General features: G+C 41.7%; 1 protein-coding gene across 2 annotated transcripts in view; it reads left to right on the forward strand.

The window, feature by feature from the left end:
* The window catches only part of SLC31A1 (solute carrier family 31 member 1), a 117,944-nt gene that overhangs the window by 403 nt on the left and 93,323 nt on the right, over positions 1–24,218 (forward strand). The gene's annotated exons all lie outside the window — the stretch shown is intronic.

Genomic DNA, 24,218 nt, shown 5'->3' on the forward strand with positions numbered 1-24,218 from the left:
TTAAAATGTACCTTGTCTAGACTGTTTTATCTTTAACACGCTTTGAACTTTCCGGATGGAAAAGCATGTTATAAATTGTTCAATATTTCAGGAATACACACAGTGAATCAGATTGTAATCCTCATCCTGTAACAGTTAAGAGACTTTAGGTGCTTTATCACCTTTTAAAATTCTGATGCTGCCCAATCATTTCCCTTACCTCTGCAAGCAGCCATATTCAAAGTACAAATGACCTTGTAGTGAGGTCTAAATTGTCCATATGTGCAGATGACGTTTTTTAAAAATAGTAAAGTAAACGCAGATGTACATAAGAAGTTGCCATACTGGGTCAGACCTAGGCTCCATCAAGCTCAGCCTCCTGTTTCCAACAATGGCTAATCCAGGTTATAAGTACCTGGCAAGTACCCAAACATTAAATAGGTCCCCTGCTACTAATGCCAGTAATAACAGTGGTTATTCCTAATCAACTTGATTAATATTTTATGGATTTCTCCTCCAGGAACTTATCCAAACTTTTTTTTAAAACCAGCTACACTAACAGCTCTAACCACATCATCTGGCAGTGAATTCCAGAGCTTAATTGTGTGTTGAGTGAAAAAGAATTTTCTCCAATTTGTTTTAAATGTGCTACTTGCTAACTTCAAGGAGTGCCCCCTAGTCCTTGTGTTATCTGAAAGAATAAATAAATGATTCACATTTACCCATTCTAGTCTTCTCAGGATTTAATAAATCTCTATCATATTCCCCTTCAGCCGTCTTGTCTCTTCTCCAAGCTGAACAGCCCTAACCTCTTTAGCCTTTCCTCATAGGGGAGCCATTTGATCCCCTTTATCATTTTGGTCACCCTTCTCTGTACCTTCTCCAGTACAACTATATCTTTTTTGAGATGTGGCGACCAGAATTCCACAGAATATTCTGTGCAGTCTCACTATGGAGCGATGCAGAAGCATAATGACATTCTTCATTTTATTCACCATTCCCTTCCTAATAATCCCTAACATTAGAAACATAGAAATGAAACATAGAAATAACGGCAGAAGAAGACCAAACGGTCCATCCCGTTTGCCCAGTTAACTTTCACACTTATTTTTTTTCATACTTATCTGTTACTCTTGACCCTTATAAGTAACGTTTTGGTTCTATTTCCCTTCCACCCCCGCCATCAATGTAGATAGCAGTGCTGGAGCTGCATCTAAGTGAAGTATCTAGTTAATTGGTTAGGGGTAGTAACCACCGTAATAAGCAAGCTACTCCCACGCTTGTTTACCCAGCCCGTGCAATTCAGTCCTTGTTGGTTGTTTGAATATAAATCCTATTTTCTTCACCCCCCCTGCCGTAGAAGCAGTGAGCTGCACTGGATATGTATTCCAAGTGAAGTATCAGGCTTGATTCGGGGTAGTAACCGCTGTAACAAGCAAACTACACCCATGCTTATTTGTTTACCCAGACTATGTAATTCAGTCTTTGTTGGTAGTTGTCTGATTATAAATCATCTTTTCTTCATTCCCCCTGCCGTTGAAGCAGAGAGCTATGCTGGATATGCATTGAAAGTGAAGTATCAGGCTTATTTGGTTTGGGGTAGTAACCGCTGTAACAAGCAAGCTACTCTCCTGCTTTTTTTGTGGATGCAAATCCTTTTTTCCACATTTCCTCTTGCCGTTGAAGCATAGAGCAATGTTGGAGTCGCATTAACAGTGTGTATGTTTATTTAATAAGGATATTAATCTCCAGGTAGTAGCCGTCATTCCCGCAAGCCACCCCCATGTCTCTTCTCTTTATTCACATCCTCTAGACTTTATGGATCCACAGTGTTTATCCCACGCCCCTTTGAAATCCTTCACAGTTTTGGTCTTCACCATTTCCTCCAGAAGGGCGTTCCAGGCATCTACACCCTCTCCGTGAAGAAATACTTCCTGACAGTGGTTCTGAGTCTTCCTCCCTGGAATTTTAAATCGTGACCCCCTGGTTCTGCTGATTTTTTTGCAACGGAAAAGGTTTGTCGTTGTCTTTGGATCATTAAAACCTTTCAAGTATCTGAAAGTCTGTATCATATCACCCCTGCACCTCCTTTCCTCCAGGGTGTACATATTTAGATTCTTCAATCTCTCCTCATAAGTCATTCGATGAAGACCATTCACCTTTTTGGTCACCCTTCTCTGGACCGCCTCCATCCTGTCTCTGTCCCATCGGAGATACGGTCTCCAGAACTGAACACAGTACTCCAAGTGAGGCCTCACCAAGGACCTGTACGAGGGGATAACCACTTCCCTTTTCTTACTCAATATTCCTCACTCTATGCAGCCCAGCATTCTTCTGGCTTTAGCTATCGCCTTGTCACATTGTTTCGCTGACTTCAGATCATTAGACACCATCACCCCAAGGTCTCTCTCCTGCTCCGTGCACATCAGCCCTTCTCCTCCCATCGAATACAGTTCTTTCGGATTTTCACATCCCATATGCATGACTCTGCACTTCTTGGCATTGAATCTCAGCTGCCTTATCTTCGACCACTCTTCCAGCTTCCTTAAATCCTGTCTCATTCTCTCCACTCCTTCCGGCGTTCCACTCTGTTGCAGATCTTAGTGTCATCTGCAAAAAGACAAACCTTACCTTCTATCCCATCTGCAATGTCACTCATAAACATATTGAACAGGACTGGTCCCAACACCGATCCTTGCGGCACTCTGCTCAACACCGCTCTCTCTTCAGAGTAAGTTCCATTTACCATCACACATTGTCTTCTGTCCGTCAACCAGTTTGCAATCCAGGCCACCACCTCAGCACTCACTCCTAAGCTTCTCATTTTATTCACCAGTCTCCTGTGCGGGACCGTATCAAAAGCTTTGCTGAAGTCCAAGTAGATGACATTGACCGCTCTTCCTCTATCCAATTCCTTGGTTACCCAGTCAAAAAAGTCAATCAAATTTGTCTGACAGGAACTTCCCCTGGTGAATCCATGCTGCCTCTGGTCCAGCAATTCTCCCGACTGTAGATAGTTCACTATTCTTTCTTTCAACAGCAACTCCATTACTTTTCCCACCACATTGTTTGTTTTTTTGACTGCCACAGCACATTGAGCCAACCTATCCACTATTACACCTAGAACCTTTTCTTTGTAACTACAGCACAGGTTATTTTTCCTTTATGCGTCACTTTGCACTTGTTCACATTAAATTTCATCTGCCATTTGTATGTCCAGTCTTCCAGTCTGGCAAGGTCCTCCTACAATTTAGCACAATTTATTTATTTAACAATATTTCTGTATTGCTTCACTGATTAAAAAATCACTCGAAGTGATTTACAACATATTAAAATAAAATACATAATAAAACATCAAATTAACTTAAATAGTATTAAACATTCAAATTAAAATAAAATATCAGGATTCATTGGAGGCAAGATGGCAGCATAGACTGAGGCTGTGGTCGCTGGTACTCCTTGCTTGTCTTGGACTCGAGTTTTTCTCTTAAGATAATGCCGCCAAAACGTAAGGGGAAGGTGAGAGTTTATCCCGCTCTACCCTTACATTCACCAATACAGCAGGAGATTACGCGATTTATGTCCTCACCTGCACTAAACCCGGGATCCAAGGATCCAGATCAATCGGGCGTTTTGGGAGGACAGCCCGATTCTACTGAGGAGGCTTCGCTGAGCCCAAATCTTAGACCACCACCGGCGCAGAGGACGGGAGAGCAATGCCCGGGAAACGCTACAGAAGAGGTTACTCCTTCCAGGTCAGAGACGCTGACCTGAGCAGCCGGAGTGGGAGATCAAGCCACGGAGATGTTTAATCAGAGGCCAGAAGAAGGGGAAAGTGAACTGGCTCTGAGCGATATCGCGACCGGAGGAATGGATCAGGCTGCTGGTGGTGAGTCCTTAGACGTTCTCACTCGACCTGCTGTGGTCACGTTAGAATTAATGTGGGACTTAATGGCTGAAATGTCTACAAACATAAAGAGAATTGAGGAAAAAATGGATTGTAACAGCGGGAAAAGCCAACAAGATATTTTGCTAATACAAAAATCCATTAAAAAATCAGAGGAGAGGATTAAGGTGCTTGAAGAGACAGAGAAAACGAATATGGAGTTTCATGCAGCTGTGGTAAAAGAAAGAGCTCTTCTTGCAAGACGTATAGAGAATTTTGAGAACAATTCTAAGCGTTTGAAACTACGTCTCTTAAACTTTCCTAGAGTTGTGGGGGAAGTACCTTTGGATACTTTCCTAAAGTTTCTTAAAGAAGTATTAGGTTTTGATGTAAACGATTTGCCAAATATTAATGTTTGTTATTTCCTGCCAAAAAGAATTTCAAATCTAAACACGCCTGAATTACCTTTTCAGGGAAATCTTACAGAATTCTTAGAAAATTCTAATCAAGTGATAGATCGGGGCACATTATTAGTTTCCTTTATAAGTTACTCTAACCTGAATAAGGTAATGAAGAAATATTTTTCAAAGTATCCCATTTTATTCTATGACAAACCTGTTAAGATTTTCCCAGATCTTGCTTTAACAACCCAGTTGCGGAGAAAAGAGTTTTTGGCTCTTCGCCAAGAGGTTATATCTTTGGGCCATTCATTTACACTGAGGTTTCCGTGTAAATGTTTGCTAAAAAAAAGAATCAGGAAACTTTTGTATTTCTCATGTCTGAACATTTGAAAAGTTTCATTGAGCAAAGGAAAATAGTCACTTCATTCCCATTACCTAACTAAGAAAGTATATATATAGTGCAGGAAATCCTATGTTAAGCTTTTTCTTTGAGTATTTACCTGGATTGTGACTCCCTATTAGTTTAACTTAAAGCCTCTCTCAAGCTTTACGGTGTTAGTACTATATTACTATTGATTATATAAAGTAAGGGTTAAAGCTGATTATGTGACAAGCTGGTGGATGAAATGTATTATGGTATCTTTTTCTTTTATGTCAGCTTTGTTTCATTTTTGTGTTATTTCAACTTATATTCTTAAATTGCTGTTATAATTTTGAAAATCAATAAAACAAATAATGGTAAAAATAAAACATCAGACCCATAGATCTCACTTCTACAATCCTACTCAATAACAAAGCCACATCAGTTATTTATTACTATTTTTCTGCTCAATTATTGCTAGATCCTATATTAGATGATTGGGACATAAACCAAGTTTTAAGCATTCTTCTGAACTTTTTCAATATCTGTTTCTTCCCTTAATTCAAAGGGAAGATCGTTCCAAAGTACAGAGACTAGGCTAGGTAGAAGATCTACTCCTCTGATACGTCCGCTGCAGCCTGTTAAGGCCTATCTTGTGCCTGCACCAAGGTAACAGCTCCTCAAGGATTCACTTCCTCACAGTGCATTACACACTCACAAGCATGCTCCCTCCCTCTCTCCCTCCCAGACATACAGGTGCCCTCTCTTTCTCTCCTCCAGACTTGCACATGCTCTGTCTCTCTCTTCCAAACACAGACCCACACACTCACTCTCTTTCTCCCTCCCAAACACACACTTCATCCCTCTCTCTCCCCTTCCAGAAACACGCGTACACTCCTTGTCTCGCTATCTCCCCCTCACAGATATTACCATTCTCATTCTGTCTCTCTCCCTCTTTGCCAGAGACACACATACACTCCCACCCTCTCTCTCTACCTCCCAGACACACACACAAACTCCCTTGCTCTCCCTTCCCCTCTGAAGTAGATATATACATACATCCTCTCTCTCTCTCCCCATCCCAGATACACACATACACACTCCCTATCTCTTCCTCAGTCTCTCCTTCCCACACAGCTACACTCGTTCCTCCTCTCTCTCTCTCTCTCTCTCTCAGATACATGCACACACACTTTCTCTTCCTTCATCATTCCCACTCACAGTTAACCTCTCTCCCTCCATCCTTCTCACACAAACTCCCTCCCAGACACACACACACACACACACATACTCACTTCCTCCTTCTCTCTCCTAGCTCTCTTTCAAACACTGTCTGTGTAAGTGAAATGGATTCCTGTGTTGGGGTGTGATTGGCGCAGCCTAGAGTTTGATCCCCCAAGAGTCCACGCCACCAGCTGGCAGTCATGCCCTGGGGCAGGGATTGATCTAGAGCTTCACCTATGCAAGCCCTGTACCCTGCAGGTTGAGCCTTTGGATTCCAGGGGCTAGCAGGACTTAAGCAATAGTCCCACATGGCCAAGACAAGGAGAGAGTCCAGGGTCAGGCTGAGGTCAGTGCAGGCAGCAATCAGAGTCAGTGGGTACAGTCCAAGGGACGAGGCAGGCTGTGCGCAGAGTGTGGTCCAGGTCCAAACGAGAGTCAATGACAGACGGCAAGCAAAAGAGTAGTCAGTGTCTGTAGTGAAGGTCCAAGGCAAGTAGCAGGCTAGAGAATGGTCAGTATCTGGATCAAGGTCTAAGGCAGGAGTCAGGCTGAGACACAGGACCAAGGGCAGGTCGGATGAGGAGGCTCCACCGGAGCGGGACAACGGAGGCAGGACCACAAGCAAAACAGCAGGCAAGGATACAGAGGCAGGAAACGAGGAATGCATAGGAAACAACACGCACCGCTAGGCAGGGGGACCTGTTGCTGAGGTGAGCTGCTGGAGTTGCAGCTGGGTTAAGTACCCAGCCACACGTTGTCATCAGTGAGTGTCAGAGTTAATTTCCCATCACAGGGCCTTTAAGAGTCCTTGCACTGTGTGAGTGCCTAAGGAGCAGTGTGGCACAATGGTCAAGGAGGTAATAGTGAGGTCCATGCTGCGAAGGCAGGTCTGTGGCATCTCTGGGTGGCAGCAGCATTGGGGGCGAGGAAGTGGGCTCTTTGCCACTCTGGGGAATTTCTTGCATTTGGACCTTTTGACATAATTATGGGGTGAGAATGGCTGGTTGCGGGATGTCCTCAGAGAACATATGTTACAGGAAAGAAGCTCTGCTTTGTCCTGCATGCCCCAGGAGTCCTATGCTCTCTGTCTATTAATACCTTTGCATCAGAATCCTTTAGGACAAATAAATCTTTCCACAATTTCTCTAAAAATGCCTTTTCTGCAATCCCCACAATTCTGATACTGGATCTGCATGATTGGTCTTCCAAGTCAGTTACCTTCCATGTGCATACTTTTATCAGCTTCCTTGTTTGTGGTTTCCTGAGTCTACCACAACCCACCTGGACTGCTGCCACCTTTCACTCTTCTAGCTGCTTGCCAGAAGGCATGCAAAATATAATCTTCTCAGGTCTGTAGGTTTTTTCCTTCTCTATTTCCTGTGGCTCTACTTCACTTTCTCTTCCTGATGCTAATCCTCCCCAATCTTATTCCCTACCACAAACTGCTATGAACATCAAGTCTATGTCTCCATTCTCTCCATTCTTCACCTCAACAGCCATTCTGTCTTCTGCCCCATTCACGCCTCTTGAGATTCAAAATTTTCTTCCTCTCATCCAGCCATCTCCATTTTCCATCCTTGTCATTTTTGTCACACCTTCATCTCTCTCTCCTTTGTATTCTCCTCTCAAAGCAACTCTCACACCATCTATGCACATCAAACCATTACCCCTCCAACCCATCCTACTGCTTTCCCCCATTCTCATGTTCCCTGTGGAATGCCTGCTTTATTTCCAATAAACTTGCCTATATTTATGGCCTCTTTATCTCTCGTACCCTCTCCTTCTTCTCACTTTTGACTTTCTCTTCAGGACTCTGCCTCAGTTCCTGCCCTTCTTCATGGAGCTTAACTTTTATTCCTTACACCTTGCTCGATTGGCTCCTGTGGCAATGTTGGACTGCAACTCCTCTCTCTCCCACCCCTTCCCTAGATTTCAACCTCTTCTTTCACCTCAGTCCCACTTCTTTTCTTCCTTTAAGATCTATTCCATCCATCCACCTATTCACGCAACTACCTCTCTGGGTAGCTGTCATTTATTGAACCCCTTATAAGTCATCCTCCTCTTTTCTCACTGACTTTGACTTGTGACTTTCCTTCTTCCTTGAACCATCTTTTCCTTCCTTCATTCTTGGGGATGTTAATGTTCTGCAGATGACCCCTTATGCTTCAAAGCTCCTTGCTTCAACCTCCTCATTTGACCTCCAACTAGGCTGTACTAACCAGCTTGGCCACTGACTTGACTTATCCTTTCCTCCAACTGCTCTCTATCATCTGATAACTTTCACACTTAAATACCCTTCCACAGTCTCTTCCAGTCACCACCAACATATTTAGGAATCTCCAGGCTATTGACCCCTGCATCCTGTCCACCACTGTCTCATCTCTCCTCTCTTCCACTATGTTGTCAGTCTGTTGAGGCAGTTTCTTCTTATAGCATTGTACTCTTCCGCTTTTGACACTCTTGCTTCTCCCCTACCCTGTCCTGTAAGGCATACCAAACCCCAACCTTGGCTGACCTCCAGAATTTGCTCCTTATATTCTTGTGCCTGCTTTTTCATCTCAAGCCATTCTCGATCCTCTTCATTCTTTCTTTCACCCTCTACATTCCACAGAAACAGCCCTTGTCAAAGTCTCCAGTGTCCTGTGTTCCTGGCCATATCCAAGGACCTTCACGCGATCCTCCTCATCCTTGACCCAATTGCTGAATTCAACATTGTTGATCATCATCAATTCCTTCATACTCTGTCCTTGCTTTTATTTCAGGATGCCATTCTGTTTTGGTTCTCTCTTTACCTTTCCCACCTCATGCATCTCAAATCACTACTTTGACTCCTTGTTCACTTCTGCATATAATTCAGGTTTCTCTTGCTTATCCACAAGTGCATTTATTTATTTACACAGTTGATTGTTTGGAATGGATCACTGAAATCATACAAAAATTTAAAACACACACAAAAACTATAATAAAACAAAAGTACAATAAAATCTGCGCATTTGAACATCAACTGATATGCCTGCATTGAAACAAGTGCTTTAAGCTTTTTTTCTAAAATTTTTCAAGTTCACTTTCTCCCTAAGCTCAAAGGGTAGAACATTCCACATGAGCCTCATGTAAGAGAATGTTCGAGATTTGCATCTCTTGAAGCCTGTCCTTACACAAAGCTGCGATAAGTAACAGATTTTGATCAGATAATAAGGCCTGTAAATTATTAAAAAGCTGCCTCTGCATTTTATACATCAAACTTGCTCCATATATGCAAAGCCAATAGGGCAAAGTTGATTGAATAACATCACATCATATTCAGTGTGCCAAGACTCGGTGTAACCCTTACTTGGGGTGTGTTAAGTCTCAGGGCACACAATCCAATTTATTTTTTGGGGGCTGCTCCAGCTAGCTGGCTCCTCCCCAGCTTAACACTCAATCCTTGGGGGGGGGATTCTTTTTACAGGAGGGAGCTCTTGCTTATGGCCCAGATGATGAATTAAAACCCCAGTGTGCTTTGATCCCCTTAGATTGTCTGTTAGTGCTTCCCATGAGGTGAGAGGCTGTAAAATAATAATTCACTGAGTCATAAAATTAAAGTCCATTTGTCCAAGAAATGAGTGTACATCTGACTGTTGGTACAGGATTTTCTGCTTGGTAGGTAGGTAGGTGTCCTTGTTACAGACATCTGGATAGAGCCCATGGTGATTTTTTTTTTTGTGTACAAACTCTCCCAGAGGCTGCATGGGAATCTAGTGGAGGAGACCCCTTGCATTGCAAAAATCCTACCTTTAGACATCATCTTCCCCTTGGACACCCAACCTGAAAAGGTCCCTTGAGGTGCAGAGATACAGATGGGTCTCCTTCTCTTGTTTTTTCTTCCTTTGGTCCAGCATTTCCTTTATCCTTAGCTGTTACTTCAGGGATTTCTCTTGTGGAAAAATCAAGGGATCAGGCTAGTTCTCAGCACTGCAATCCCAGTGGGGAAGGGGGATCCAAAAGCCCTCCCCACTTAATTCAAAGTCCAAATAGACTTTAAAGCTTAACTGGATTCTTCTTCCTAAACTGGTATTCATGCTCTCATAGGCTCACTGATCTTCAGCCCCTGTCCTTTGAGTACGGCCAGTGAGGATGACTTTCCCATAGGACTCCTCTAGCCTTCACAATCTCACGCAGCAGGATCCATCACTGGTGCTAGCCTTCTTGGGCTCACAGGTCCCCTGGAGAGAGCCCTTTTGCCCCTAAAGGGTATCAGGCTCAGCAATCTGTCTCTCTGTAACTTAAAGTAAGAAGGCCCTCTGACAGGGAGTGCATGATGAGGTATCCCTTCTGAAAGAGAATTCTTTAGGGCAAGACTGGGATAAAAAAATAATAAATGCCCCATCTGAGTGTGGAAAAAATACATCCTTAGTCTCTGACTGCTTCCTCAGACTGAACCAACAATCAGGCCGATACAGTACAGTGCTCTGGCGGAGCACACTCTTAACCCGCGTTTGGACGTGCGTTATCGAAGCGCTAGCTTTACTCCTTATTCAGTAAGGGGTAACAGCACATCGAAAACGCGTGTCCAACCCCCCCCCCCGAAACTAATAGCGCCTGCAACATGCAAATGCATGTTGATGGCACTATTAGTTATTCCCGCGTGATACAGAAAGTAAAATGTGCAGCCAAGCCGCACATTTTACTTTCAGAAATTAGCGCCTACCCAAAGGTAGGCTGTGTCAGCGGGTTTGAGAACCGACGCCGGCAAAATTGAGCGTCGGCTGTCAAACTCGCTGACAGCCGCCGCTCCTGTCAAAAAAGAGGTGCTAGGGACGCGCTAGTGTCCCTAGCGCCTCTTTTTACCGCGGGCCCTAATTTGAATATTTTTTTTAGTGAATTGCGCGCACAGGAGAATGGCCTGTGCGCGCGCCGGGGGAGCGGGCGCTCGCCTGCTCTCCCGCAAATTTTACTGTATCGGCCTGAATGTAATAAAATGGCTGGGCTAAATAGCACTGAGTCATCCAAATCAGAACCTCCTGGTGGGGGAGGAGGGACTAAGGGGTATAGATGGCTCCCATCTAAGTGTATTCTAAGGACAGGAATAGCAGCATCTAGTGCCAAACCGGGAGGGTCAGCCACATCAGTTATACATCAAGTGCATACTGCAAAATTAATATCTGAGAAATATGTATCCTTTATTTTTAATTGATCTCACATTCAAGTAACCCACTTGAAGGTCAACATCTGTATAACGCTGACCAACATTTATTATGTTCACTGCTTAGAACAATAGATTTGTAATTTGCAGTTTATAAAAATTTTAAAATAAATCAACTGACAGATCCCAAGAGCTGTTAACATAAATCAACTTTCACTGAGAATATGTAGAGCTCTGTGTAAAATAACTTTTTCTTGAATCCCTGATAACAACTCTGACGCACACAAATTGGTATAGAGAACAGCATTAACATGTCTCGCACATAGATTTAAATTTCTCCTAGTATGTTGATATAAAAGTCCAGAAGTAAAAGTATATTAACCAAAGATTCGCTCACATAAATCACCCAGAATATTTTGCTCAGCATGCCCTGTGGCCTGGCCTACCAAGGAGCTGGCACTTGGGTGAGCACTTGGGTGAAGGCCTACCAAGTGGTGGCCCGCCTATGGACTACCTTTAAGGGAAGATCATAGGGTGACGTCACCTGATTGGGGAGAACCCAAGCAGCTCAGCGGGGGATCAGGATTCTCATAGGAAGTTGATACAGGCAGCAGTTATATAGGGTAGTGGCTATAGTGATATACCTGATATTAACAGATAACTTGCATCCCAAGTTCATCTTTTATTTATTTATTTATTTTATTTAAGGGTTTTTTATATACCGAGGCACGTTTGCAAAACATCACCTCGGTTCACAATGTAACATAACTTAGCAACAAACTTTACAATGATATCATTTTTAACAGGAAGTGGGATTAACAAAATTGGAGGAGATAATACGAAACTTATATACATATGTACATATATATTTAACAAGGGAGTTAATCATAGACAGTCATGTTATTAGCAAGGGGAAGGTAATAAGAGTGGAGGGGAAGGAGGGGAATGAAACCCACAAAGGGTGGGGAGTAGAGAGAATAAAATATATTGTGCGTGAGTTGGTAGGATGGTCATGTCATAGCTTTGGGGGGGAGTCTGTTCGTTAGTCAGGGTATGCTAGTTTGAATAGCCAAGTTTTTAGATTGTGCTTGAATTTTTTGTGGCAGGGTTCCTGGCGTAATTGGGAGGGCATTTTATTCCAGTGGGAGGTTCCTGCAATAATGAATGATCACTCTCTAAATGAGGTGTGCTTCATGAGTTTAAGGAAGCAGAAACTTTACACCTTTTGGGGAGTGGGGAGATCTCTACCTTGCCTCTGCTCCATGTCCTGGATCACTGTTTGACTCCAGGCTCCCCCCAGCTGCTGCGTCTGACATCGGGTAGAGGGGCCGAGCTGCCGGAATAGGAGGCACCCTCCGGCACACCGAAGCCACGCACCTAAGGGTCATACTCTTAGGCGAGGATTTCTTTGACGCAGGACTCGCATGCTTGTAAGTTTTGGACTCTCAAAGTACTTTCTTCTTTGTCTAATTTCTATAATGGTTAGGAGAAAAAGTCGGCTACATCCTTCCCTGCCCTTTTCTTCCTCTCAGTCACCTATTCAGGTGCTGTGTCGATTCTAGATTCTGCCAGAGAGGTGGCAGTTAATCTATCTGGTTTGAGCCCTGATCATAGCCTCCCACCTTCTCAGATTATGGGGTCTGGTTCTCCTGGACTGTCTCCTTTTGGTGGTAATGTTGAATCTGCTTCTGGAACTACTTCTCCTTGTGGCCCAGCTGCGCCTTGGAAGTCTAGCTTGATTAAACCTTACTCAATAACTAGAAGATGTATGGAAACCATAGTAGGTCTTGAGAAGACTGTTGATAAACATCTTTCTGATTTTTCTTCTGCTTTGGAGGCCACTAAGGGACAAATAAATGTGCTTCAATTAATATTGATTAATCAAGAGCAAAGAATTGAACGTTTAGAGTCTCAAACTAGTTCCCTTTAAGATTTCAAAGTGTCTTCTATTATGGACAATTTGTAAATACATAGGATTGAGATATTAGAAAATAAATCCAGAGTATTAAATTTGTGATATTTCAATTTTCCTAGGTCTCCACTCTTATCTCCTTCTGAATTGCTCAAAAAATATTTTAAGGAAGGGCTTGGGATCTTGATTGATTCCCTTACTTCTGTAAATAAAATGTAGTTCCTTCCTTTTAAGAGAAGGGGTTCGAAAGGAGGCTCAAGCGAATTAGATTTAGTTGCTAAATTAAATTTTACGAACTTCTTGGAGCAATCCATAGATGTTATTGAAGATTGGGCCACTTTACTGGTTACCTGTTCCACTGAGGGGAGAAAAAAATCTTATTTTGCGATTTGATTTTCTCTAATAGACAATTCATATTCATGGACCATAAGGTTTGGGTATTTCCAGATGTTTGTAAGCAGCCTCAGGTGAGGAAGAAGGCTTTCTTCCAGCTCAGAGATGCTATTATTAGGATTGGGGGTACTTTTTCTTTGAAATAGTCCATTAATGGCTATTAATCAATTTTACTTAGGGAATAGCCACTGCTATTAATTGCATCAGTAGCATGAGATCTTCTTAGTGTTTGGATAATTGCCAGGTTCTTGTGACCTGGTTTGGTCTCTGTTGGAAACAGGATGCTGGGCTTGATGGACCCTTGGTCTGACCCAGAATGGCAATTTCTTATATTCTTAATACCCTGCCAAGTGTGTAATTCACCATTCTGGTAAGATTTGTGTGTATTTTGAACCCTCTCAGTTAAAAGCTTTTATTGATAACAGGTCTTCTCAGGTTATTGCTTCCTCTCCTGCTCTTATTTAGGTGTCGGCAATTAGATAGATAGAAAAATGTGATTTACAAACAAGAGGGCCAATGCAATAACTGTGTGCAGAAAACAGGCACTCAGTGTTGAGTGCCCGTTTTCCTAATGCTTGCCCAGCCTCCTCTCCTGGGTGCCCGATTCAATATTTAAATAAGGGGTCGCACTAAGAAGGAGGCACTAGGGAAAAATGTGTGTCCCTAGCACCTCCTCAGCATTGGGCACACCAGAGAGGTGGCTGTCAAGCGGGTTGGGAAAACAGACCCTCAATCAACTAACATCTGTTTTCTTCTGCTCCCGGCATAGACATGCACAAGATGCATTGCTTGGATCGTGTATCTTGTGTGTGTATTGAGTGTCCAGAATTTTTTTTTTTTTAACTTTTTTTTTTAAATCTAAATACTGTTTTATTTGCTTCCTCCTACTTAGTATCGCTAGGATACTATTAGGAAGAATCATAGAAAGCAGGGTTTTCTTTTTTTTTTTTATGCACCCTCAAGGATGGCATGCTCTGGGCTGACGTAAAATTTGTCGTATTACATGGGCGCGTTGGTCGCGTGGAAAATGTATTGGATCGGGGGGATTAGCTAATAGCCTCATCTACAAGAATTTACATGTAGTGAGCACTATTAGCGAAGCGGTGATTTGGACATGCATTTTGGATGTGCTAATCTCCGTATTGGATCGGGGATTATGGACGCACGTCCAATCGCATGTTAAGCCGTGCACAATGGCTAGCGCACAGTATTGCATCAGCCCCAAGGCGCTTTAATTGTCTGTCTGTTTTTTCTTTCTTATTGATATGTCTTTCTTCTCTCCTCCCATTGAGGTTCTCTTTGTGGTCAATTAATAATGAATTTGTTATAATGTTTTGTTTTGGTTTGGGGGTTTTTTTTTTGTGATAATGACCTACTTTGTTCTGATGAGCAAAATGTTGTGCTTCTTTTTATTTATGCTTTCCAAAATAACAATAAAAAAATTACACCTTTTGGAGGTAGTTAAGATTTTATTTTACGGTAGCAGCTTAGCATACAAGGAATTTTATGATATAGTTTGTTTTAAGTTTCTTATTTTACAGAGCAAAGCACTGTTAATGCAAGATATTAATTCTGAGTTAAACACATTGGTTTTAACTCACACTTGTCAAATATAATGCCAATTATCTACCCAAGCTAAAATTAGACTAAAATAGTTGGGTCACAATCCTGAAGGATCGGGGTGCTGTTTCAAGGCAAGGAAGGAATTCAGAAGTACCTCTCAACAGGCAAATGACAGGTTAACACAATCTCAAGGAAGTAGAACTCGGAGAATTTAGAGATGCCTCTGTATGCTAGGCAAATTTGGACAGAGTGGAAAAACTTGTGTTGTCAAGGCTTTAGGCAGTACAAGACCAAGAAGCACTCTACAGTTACGGAACAGGGCTGGGTCACTTAGGGATGACAAAGTCATAGTAGAGAAACTAAATGAATTATTTGCTTCAGTATTCATTGAGGAAGACGTAAGAGAGATACCCATGCCAGAAATAATATTTGAAGGTGATGATTCAGAGGCAATGAAACAAATCTCAGTGAACCTCAAAGATGTACTAGGGCAAATTAGCTTACAAAAGAGTAGCAAATCACCTGGACCAGATAGTGTACATCCCAGAGGTCTGAAAGAATTGAGAAATGAAATTGTGGCCCTACTATTTGAAATTTGTAAACTATGATTAACAATATCTGTGGGACCTGAAGATGGGAGGATTGCCAGTGTAACGCTAATTTTTAAAAAGTGATCAAGGAGTGATCCAGGAAACTACAGACCAGTAAGTCTGACATCCATGCCAGGCAAAATAGTTTCTACTGTCATAAAGAACAAAATTGCTGAACATATAGATAGGCATAGTTTAAAGGGACAAAGCCATATCAGGAATTACCACCCAGGAAAAAGATCTAGGCATCATAGTGGATAATACATTGAAACTGTCAGCTCAGTGTGCTGTGGCAGTCAAAAAAGCAAACAATGTTAGGAATTATTAGGAAGGGAATGGTGAATAAAATGGAATATTTATTTATTTATTTATTTAAATTCTTTTAATATACCGTTGCTCAAGAGAGGTCTTATCGTACCGGTTTACAATAAACTAGGGGGAACCAGTTAACAGTTAACAGAGAATATGTCATAATGCCTCTGTATCGCTCCATCATGAGAGCGCACCTTGAGTACTATGTACAATTCTGATCACCGCATCTCAAAAAAGATATAGTTGCACTGGAGAAGGTACAGAGAAGGGTGACCAAAATGATAAAGGGGATGGAACAGCTCCCTTATGAGGAAAGGCTAAAGAGGTTAGGGCTATTCAGCTTTGAGAACAGATGGCTGAGGGTGGATATGATAGAGGCATTGAAAATCATGAGAGGTCTAGAATGGGTAGATGTGAATCGATTACGCTTTCGGATAATAGAAGGACTATGGGGCACTTCATGAAGTTAGCAAGTAGCACATTTAAAACTAATCAGAGAAAATTATTTTTCACGCAACACACAAGCTCTGGAATTTGTTGCCAGAGGATGTGGTTAGTTCAGTTAATGTAGCTGGGTTTAAAAAAGGTTTGGATAAGTTCTTGGAGGAGAAGTCCATTAACTGCTATTAATCAAGCTGACTTAGGGAATAGCCACTGCTATTATTGCCATGGGATCTACTTAGTGTTTGGGTACTTGCCAGGTACTTGTAGCCTGGACCAGTGGCGTAGCTACGGGTGGGCAGTGGCCCACCCACTTTCCATTCAGGCCCATCCAAATTTCTTTGCAAGACACTGCAGCCAATAAAAAGCAGGCAGCATCAGCAGACACCCAAGGGAGGAGAAAAATTAATAAAAAGAGCTGGTGTGTTGCAGCTCCCGGTGTCCCACAGTCCTAGTAATACTTCCCTTTACTTTCTTCCTGCCCCCGCGGGCCAATGGGAAACCTCCTCCCTTCTTCTTGCCCCCGCGGGCCAATCGGAAGCCTTCTTCCTGCCAGTGGGAGGAGGAAGCCTTTTATTGGCCGGTGGTGCAGGAAGAAGGGGGGCATTGGGCTGAGAGGAGTGGCAGTGTTCAAGCCAGGGCTGGAAGTGCAGGGCAGGGAGGTGACTGGGATTTGTGTGAGAGACAGAGTCTGGGCAGGGAAGTGACTGGGGTGTGTGTGAGAGACAGAGTCTGGGCAGGGAAGTGACTGGGGTGTGTGTGAGAGACAGAGTCTGGGCAGGGAAGTGACTGGGGTGTGTGAGAGACAGAGACTGATCGTAGGGTTTAATTGGTGTGTGTGTGTGTGCAGGGCCGGTGCTTCCATTAGGCAAACTAGGCGGTGGCCTAGGGTGCCACAATTTTTTTTTTGGGGGGGGGGGGGGGGTTGCAAACTCCCACCAGCACAAGAGGTCCTGCGACAAATCCAATTCCAAAGGAGGGGGCACTGTGCCGGAGCTGCTGCCAATACGTAATCCAGGGGAGGGGTTGCATTACTGAAGGTTCGCCTAGGGTGCCAAATACTCTTGCATCAGCCCTGTGTGTGTGACTTGTGGGCCCTAAAGAAGAGGACTGTAAGGACAGAGCTTCAGCAGCCACTGCTGCTCCTGGTATGTGCTTTCAAGGGAAAGGAGTAGGAGAGTTGCTGGAGAGGGTAAGTAAAGGTGGCACTTTAAGTTTATTTTTCTTGATTGACTGCCATTTTAATTATTATGATTATTATTATTTAATTAATTATGTGATGTCTACTGTTTTGAAATATTTTATTGATATTTGGACAATTTTTAATAATTTTTATGAGTTTTGTTGGATGTTATTCTGTTCATCAGCTGTTTTGAAACATTTATTAATATAGTTTTACAGTTATTTCTGTGTGGAGCTCTATAGCAGCTTGGCTTGTTCTGTTTTCCTAATAGGAGGTGTATTAGTGTTTAGGACCTGATTTAATATTTGTAGTGTTGCCTTTTCATATTTAGGGTTGTTATATGTTCCATAATGCAGGTGTAAGTTTGTGCAGATTAATTTCTGTGCATTATTGCAGATCCTGGGACTGTGTTAGGTGCTATATTTCTCTTTCCATTTCTCCAGGTTTGCACTGCATGCAGAGTGGCTTTTTTTTGTTTTCCATTCCAGTTTCTATCTCCATATTTATAATGTGTGGTCTTTCTGTACTTTGGTGAAGGTCGGTTCTGTGTGTGTGCCCGAGGTGAGGTATTTTACTAACATGTAGGCGATTGTATCAATCTTATTTCTGGATGCAGAGTGTATGTTTACATGATGATAGCTTAGTAAATGACAGGGCTGGATAGCCTTTTTCTCCTGTCTACCCAGTTATCCTCTCCACACTGCTTAGGATACATCCTAGCTGTCAGCCAAAGGGTGTGACCACCTTCAAGACATCTCTTTATCCAGAACAGTCTTTTTTCTGTTCTTCCTTTGTAAAGAAATGGGGATGAATGTCAGGAGCCCCTGGACTCGATTCAGCAAATGTCACCATCAGAGGAAGACTAAAACTAAATAGTTGAGCCATAGGAAAGAAAAAGAAATCTTCAAAGGTATTTATCTGTTTTATTGATACAGATTAATAAGGCATTTTCTCAATTATGGTAAATATTTTGGTGCTGATGCAGTCCTGTTCTTTATAATAATTTTTTCAAAATAATTGTTTTTCAAAAAAAAAATGTTCATCATTTTTTCATTTTGATTAGACGGTGTGAACAATTGTATACCTTTTTTGGCGATACCTTTTGTATTGATTAAATATTTTGGTGCAACATTCCAGAGGGTTTTAAAACATCTCACAGAATACTGTGATGTATGATGAGATATTTGTCTTTATAGTAGGCTAGTATATGGTTCTTTGTAAGTTATGGGATACTGCCACTTGAGATCTCTTTAAGTATAATTGAAATGCTTCCATAACTATACATTAGGTTTAGCATTGGTAGCTGCTTGAAGTAATTGAGTTTAAAATATTAAAAGTATAACAGCTGTAGCAGATTATTTAGAAATCTATTGTCAGGTGTGTGTGAAAATATTTATCTATAAGAATTTGAATTCCATGGCTCAGACTTTGTTTAGTGCCCACCCATGTTAACCTTGGGCCCAGCTAAAAATTCATTTCTGGCTACGCCACTGGCCTGGACTGGCCATTGTTGGTTGGACTTGATGGACCCTTGGTCTGACCCAGTATGGCAATTTCTTATGTACTTATGATTTAGCCAAGAACAGTCTTGCCTCACCAATTTACTACATTTTTTTTGAGGGCGTAAATAAATATGTTGATAAAGTTGAGCCAGTTGATATAGTATATCTGGATTTCCAGAAAACATTTGACAAAGTCCCTCATGAGAGACAACTTAGGAAATTAAAATGACATGGATAGGAGTTAGTGTCCTATTGTAGATTGCCAACTGGTTAAAAGAAAGGGCTAAATGGTAAATTTTCCCAGTGGAGAAAGATGAATAGTGGAGTGCCCCAGGGACCTATTCTGGGACATCTCTTTTAATATATTTATAAATGACTTGGAAATGGAAACAACAAGTGAGGGGATCAAATTTGCCGATGACACAAAATTATTCGCAGTTGTTAAAACACAAGAGGATTGTGAGAAATTACAAGAGGCCCTTACAAACCTGGGAGACTGAGCATTGGAATGGCAAATGAAATTTAATGTGGACAAGTGCAAAGTGATACACTTAGAGAAGAATAACCCAAAGTATAGCTACACAGTGCAACGTTCCACATTAGGAGTCACCACTCAGGAAAAGGATCTAGGTGTCATCATTGAAAATATTTTGAAATCTTCTGCTCAGTGTGCAGCAGCAGCCAAAAAAGCAAATAGAACGCTAGGGATTATTAGGAAAATAATGGAGAATAAAACAAGAGAATATCATAATGCCTCTGTATTGCTCCATGGTGCAACTTCATCTTGAGTATTGTGTGCAGTTCTGGTCTCCACATAATAAATAAATAAATAACAGAATTAAAAAAGGTACAGGGAAGGGCAACCGAAATGTAAAGGGGAAAGAACAATTCCCCTATGAGGAAAGGTAAAGAGGTTAGGATTGTTCAGTTTGGAGAAGAGAAGGCTAAGGGAGATATGAAAGAGGTTTATAAAATAATGAGTGAAATAGAACGAATACATGTTAATCAGTTGTTTACTCTTTCAAAAAGTACAAAAATTAGGGGACACACAATGAAGTTACTAGGTAATACACTTAAAACTAATAAGAGAAAATATTTTTTTATTCAATGCATACTTAAGCTCTGGAATGTGTTGCCAGAGGATGTGGTGAAAGCAACTGGTGGGAGGCCAGATAAGAGGGACTAGGGAGGTGAGGCACTCACCTGGATGGGATCCAGGGGAAGTGACAATAAATATTCAGACCAACAGATCCAAGTTGAGGGGGATGGGGGGTATGTGAGGTAATACCCCTATGTTCCCCTTTAAACTGATGCAGGACAAGGCTAGGTGCCTGGTCCCTTTTAATTCCCTTTGAGAGAGAGAGCTCTGTGGGCAGGGCCCAACAAGGGAAGAATAAGAGCTGGGACCCAGTTTGGTTAGTCAGACCTGGCCCAGTTCTCCAGGAGGAAGGCAGCTCTTGTAAAGTAACGGTGAGCTATGCTGAAGCTGAACTGTGAGTACTGAGGGAAGCAGTACTGAACTGTGAGTATTTGAGTACAGTGTTCTGAAGGAAAGACGGTGTACTGTTGTGTGATTGTGAAGCTGTAATAAAGATAAGTGTTTTAAGAGAGGCTGGCGTCAGACTGCATTTGTGTCTCTAGCCCTGGGGGATCACCGCTCTGTCCCACAAACCTGTTATGAGTTCTTTTGCCATTTCTCTCACTGTGGGTAGTTCTGTATGTTTACAAAAATTGATTTATTCAATCACTGCATAAACCTGAGTCTTTTTATTTTGTTCAGTATCCCTCAGTTGTTTTTACATATTTGGTTTCTGAGTTCCCCCATACACATATTGCCAGCAGAATTGTATGCCCAATGAAGAAGCCCAGGAAGGAGGATGTGAAGAAGAGAATCCTGGCCGTCTATGTTGTCTGATACTTGAAAATGGGATGGGACAATTGCCAGAAAAATATGCAGCATATTGAGATGTTTCTGATAAAAAAAACAAACAATTGCTGACATTCACCTCCCTGCATAGACCATACGAATGCCCAATAGATTTATTACCAGGGGCAGAAATTTATTTTGGAAGAATCTTTTCTTTATTAGAGCCAGAACTGAAGACACTCTGGGAAGATATAAAGGAAATTTTGCAGAAAGGATTCATTCAACATTAAACATCACAAGCAGGGGTGTCCATCTTCTTCATGCTCAAGAAGAAAGGTTCCCTCTGGCCTTGTAATGACTATCAAGCCTTGAATGATTAGTAACCGCTACCCCCTGCTGCTTCATATGGCCCAAATATTCACTAAACTCCATTTGAGGGAAGCGTATAATCTTGTCCAGATTAGGGAGGGAGACAAATGGAAGACCAGCTTTTCAAACATGCTATGGCCAATTTTGAATACCTGATGATGCCATTCGGCTTAAGGAATGCTCTTGCTATGTTCTCAAACCTGGTGAACAAAATATTTTGTGACATGTTAGACCAGAGCATAGTTATCTATCTGTATGACATTTTGATACTGACAGAAAATCTGGCAGAGCATGACCAGCAGGTCTATTAGGTCCTATCTCCGAAAATACAAATTGTATACCAAGCCTGAGAAATCTTTGTTTATTAAATGATTTATTAGTTGCCGATATTGAAGCACTAGGCAATGCACAAAGTACATCTTCATAAAATATCCGTAACTTAAACAATAAAACCAAATATTGATAAAAAAAAGTCACATCTCCAATAAAATATCATCATAAAATGGCATTAAATCCAAAGATAGGTTTAACCAACTTAACAGTCAAAAGTTTGCTGAACAAGATATATCTTCCACAGGGCTTTAAATGTGCATTCAACAAACGATCAGTGGCGTTCCTGGGACATATAATTTTGCCCGAAGGAATACAAATGAACCTGGTAAGGTCAGTACGGTGGTCCAATGGCCTGTGCCAAAAAATGTTAAGGAAATACAGTGCTTCCTGGGTTTTGAAACTTTTAGCAACATTTTATCCTGGGCTTTTCCAAATTGACAGCTCCTCTAAACAGAGGTTCTTAAGAAGGGGAGTTCTTTTAAGTGGACTTTTGAGCAGCAAATAACATTTGATCAACTGAAGAAGGCCTTTATGATGGCTCTGATCCTCATATACACAGACCCACAGCAACTATTTATAGTGGAGGCTGATGCATCGAGAGTGGCTATCAGGCTGTGCAAAGGAGGGGATCTAAAGATCTCCTTCAACTATGTGCCGCCTTCTCTTGTAAGCATTCAGCAGCTAAAAAGAATTATCATGTATATGACAACTTCTGGCTATAAAAAAACTGCCTTTGAGGAATGGTGTCACCTCCTAGAAAGAGCCCATCACCAAGTCTAGATTTTCACTGACCATAAGAATTTGGAATTCTTTTCTTTTCCTGGTTTGATTTCATATTAATAGACCAACCAGATTCCATGAACAGTTAAGTGGTTGCTCTGTCCCAGAGAGAAGGGGAGGAATCTGCAGAACCAGAAGCTCCCACCACAGTCTTTCAACTGGAGAACTTTGCTTTCAGAACAAGAAATTCTGGTTTGATGGAAGTAATATGTGGGAGCCTGCAGCATAATGCGTTTGCACAAGCACCACTGTAGGGATTGGAAAGGGAGAAAAGGATACTGATCGGAGCTGGCGAGAAACCTTCCTTTATAGAAAGGATCGACTCTTATCTACCAGAAGATATGTTATGTTTGGAAGTTCTTTGAAGCGGTCATGATTTCCGATTGGTAGGCCATCCTGGTTGCCACAGAACTAAAGAATTAGTTGCCTGTGAATTTTAATGGATATGGAATGGAGCTAAGATGTCACAGAGTGTGTTACTTCTTGTGAAGTATGTGCCTGGAATAAGATGCTACCTCACTGTCCTCGTGGACTACTCATATCATTATTAGTACCCTCAAGATCATGTCAGTACCTTTGTTGGTTTTAACCATTTTCCATAATAAAGGACACTACCTAATTCTCATACTTGTCCTGTTTGTCTGTTTTGACGCATTCTAAGCTCTACAGAGAAGGCACTGTCTCAGATGTGTATTTGTACAGTGCTGCCTATGTCTAGTAGTGCTATAGAAAGTAGTAGTAGTAGTGTAGAACTTCATGCACCCAAGACAGTTACTGTATCTGTGCTCCAAAGACCCAATTTAAAAGTTTGCTCAGAGTAAGGTTCAGGGATTTGCTTGATATCGCATGTGAATCATGGTTTAAGGAATTGATATGGTATTTTGCATTTGAGAGCTTTCTGCTACAATCCATATACTTCACTGCTAGGCCCTGCTACTTACTAAACTGGTCTAGTAGTAGGCGTGGTGAAGATACGGAAGCACAGAGCATGGAAGAAAGAAGAAAATACTGAAACAGAGCAGCTTTTGTTACAGAAATAAGGATATATTTTGTTTTCTTAAGAAAACATGTTCTTAGCCAAAAGCTGAAAGCAAAGAAAAATGTTAGTAGTATGCTGACGGTTTCACTCTGTGAATTGGAACTTGTGCCTTTTTATAAGGTGAGTTGAAGCCTTTGGCGATATTATTCAGTAAACGTCTTTGTGTCAGAAGAAAACAGAAAAGTGGAAAGATTTTGTTCCGTTCTACCCAGCAAACTCAGGGCCGCTCAAGATGCTTTTCTGCTTGCCTGAAATGCAGATCTCATATATGCTTTTCCCCTGATTCTGCAGATAGCCAAAAAGTGCTCAAGGACCTTGAGTACTGAGTTTAAATCTGGTCAATGCATCTCAAAAAGGTTATAGCTGCCCTGGAGAAGGTACAGAAAAGGCAACCAAAGTGGTAAAGGGAAATGGAACAGCTCCCCTATGAGGAAAGGCGAAAGAGGTTAGGGCTGTTCAGCTTGGAGAAGAGACGGCTGAGGGGGGATATGATGAAAGTCTACAAAATCATGAAGACTAGAACGGGTAAATGTGAATCGGTTATTTACTCTTTCAAATAATAGAAGGACTAGGGGGCACTCCATGAAGTTAGCAAGAAGCACATTTAAAATTAATTGGAGAAAATTCTTCTTAACTCAATACACAATTAAACTCTGGAATTTGTTGATGGAGAATGTGGTTAATGCAGTTAACTTAACTGGGTTTAAAAAAGGTATGGTCAAGTTCGTGGAGGAGAAGTCCATAAACTGCTATTAGTCAAGTTGACTTGGAGAATAACCACTGCTTATTACCAGCATTAGTAGCATGGGGTCTATTTAATGTTTGGGTACTTGCCAGGTACTTTTAACCTGGATTGGCCACTGTTGGAAACAGGATGCTTGGCTTGATGGACACACGGTCTAACCCAGTATGGCACCTTCTTATGTTGAACACACACTCTATTTTCATCTCTTCTGCTTCC

Source organism: Rhinatrema bivittatum, chromosome 8 (genome assembly GCF_901001135.1).
Source record: "Rhinatrema bivittatum chromosome 8, aRhiBiv1.1, whole genome shotgun sequence".
Taxonomy (NCBI): Eukaryota; Metazoa; Chordata; class Amphibia; order Gymnophiona; family Rhinatrematidae; genus Rhinatrema; species Rhinatrema bivittatum.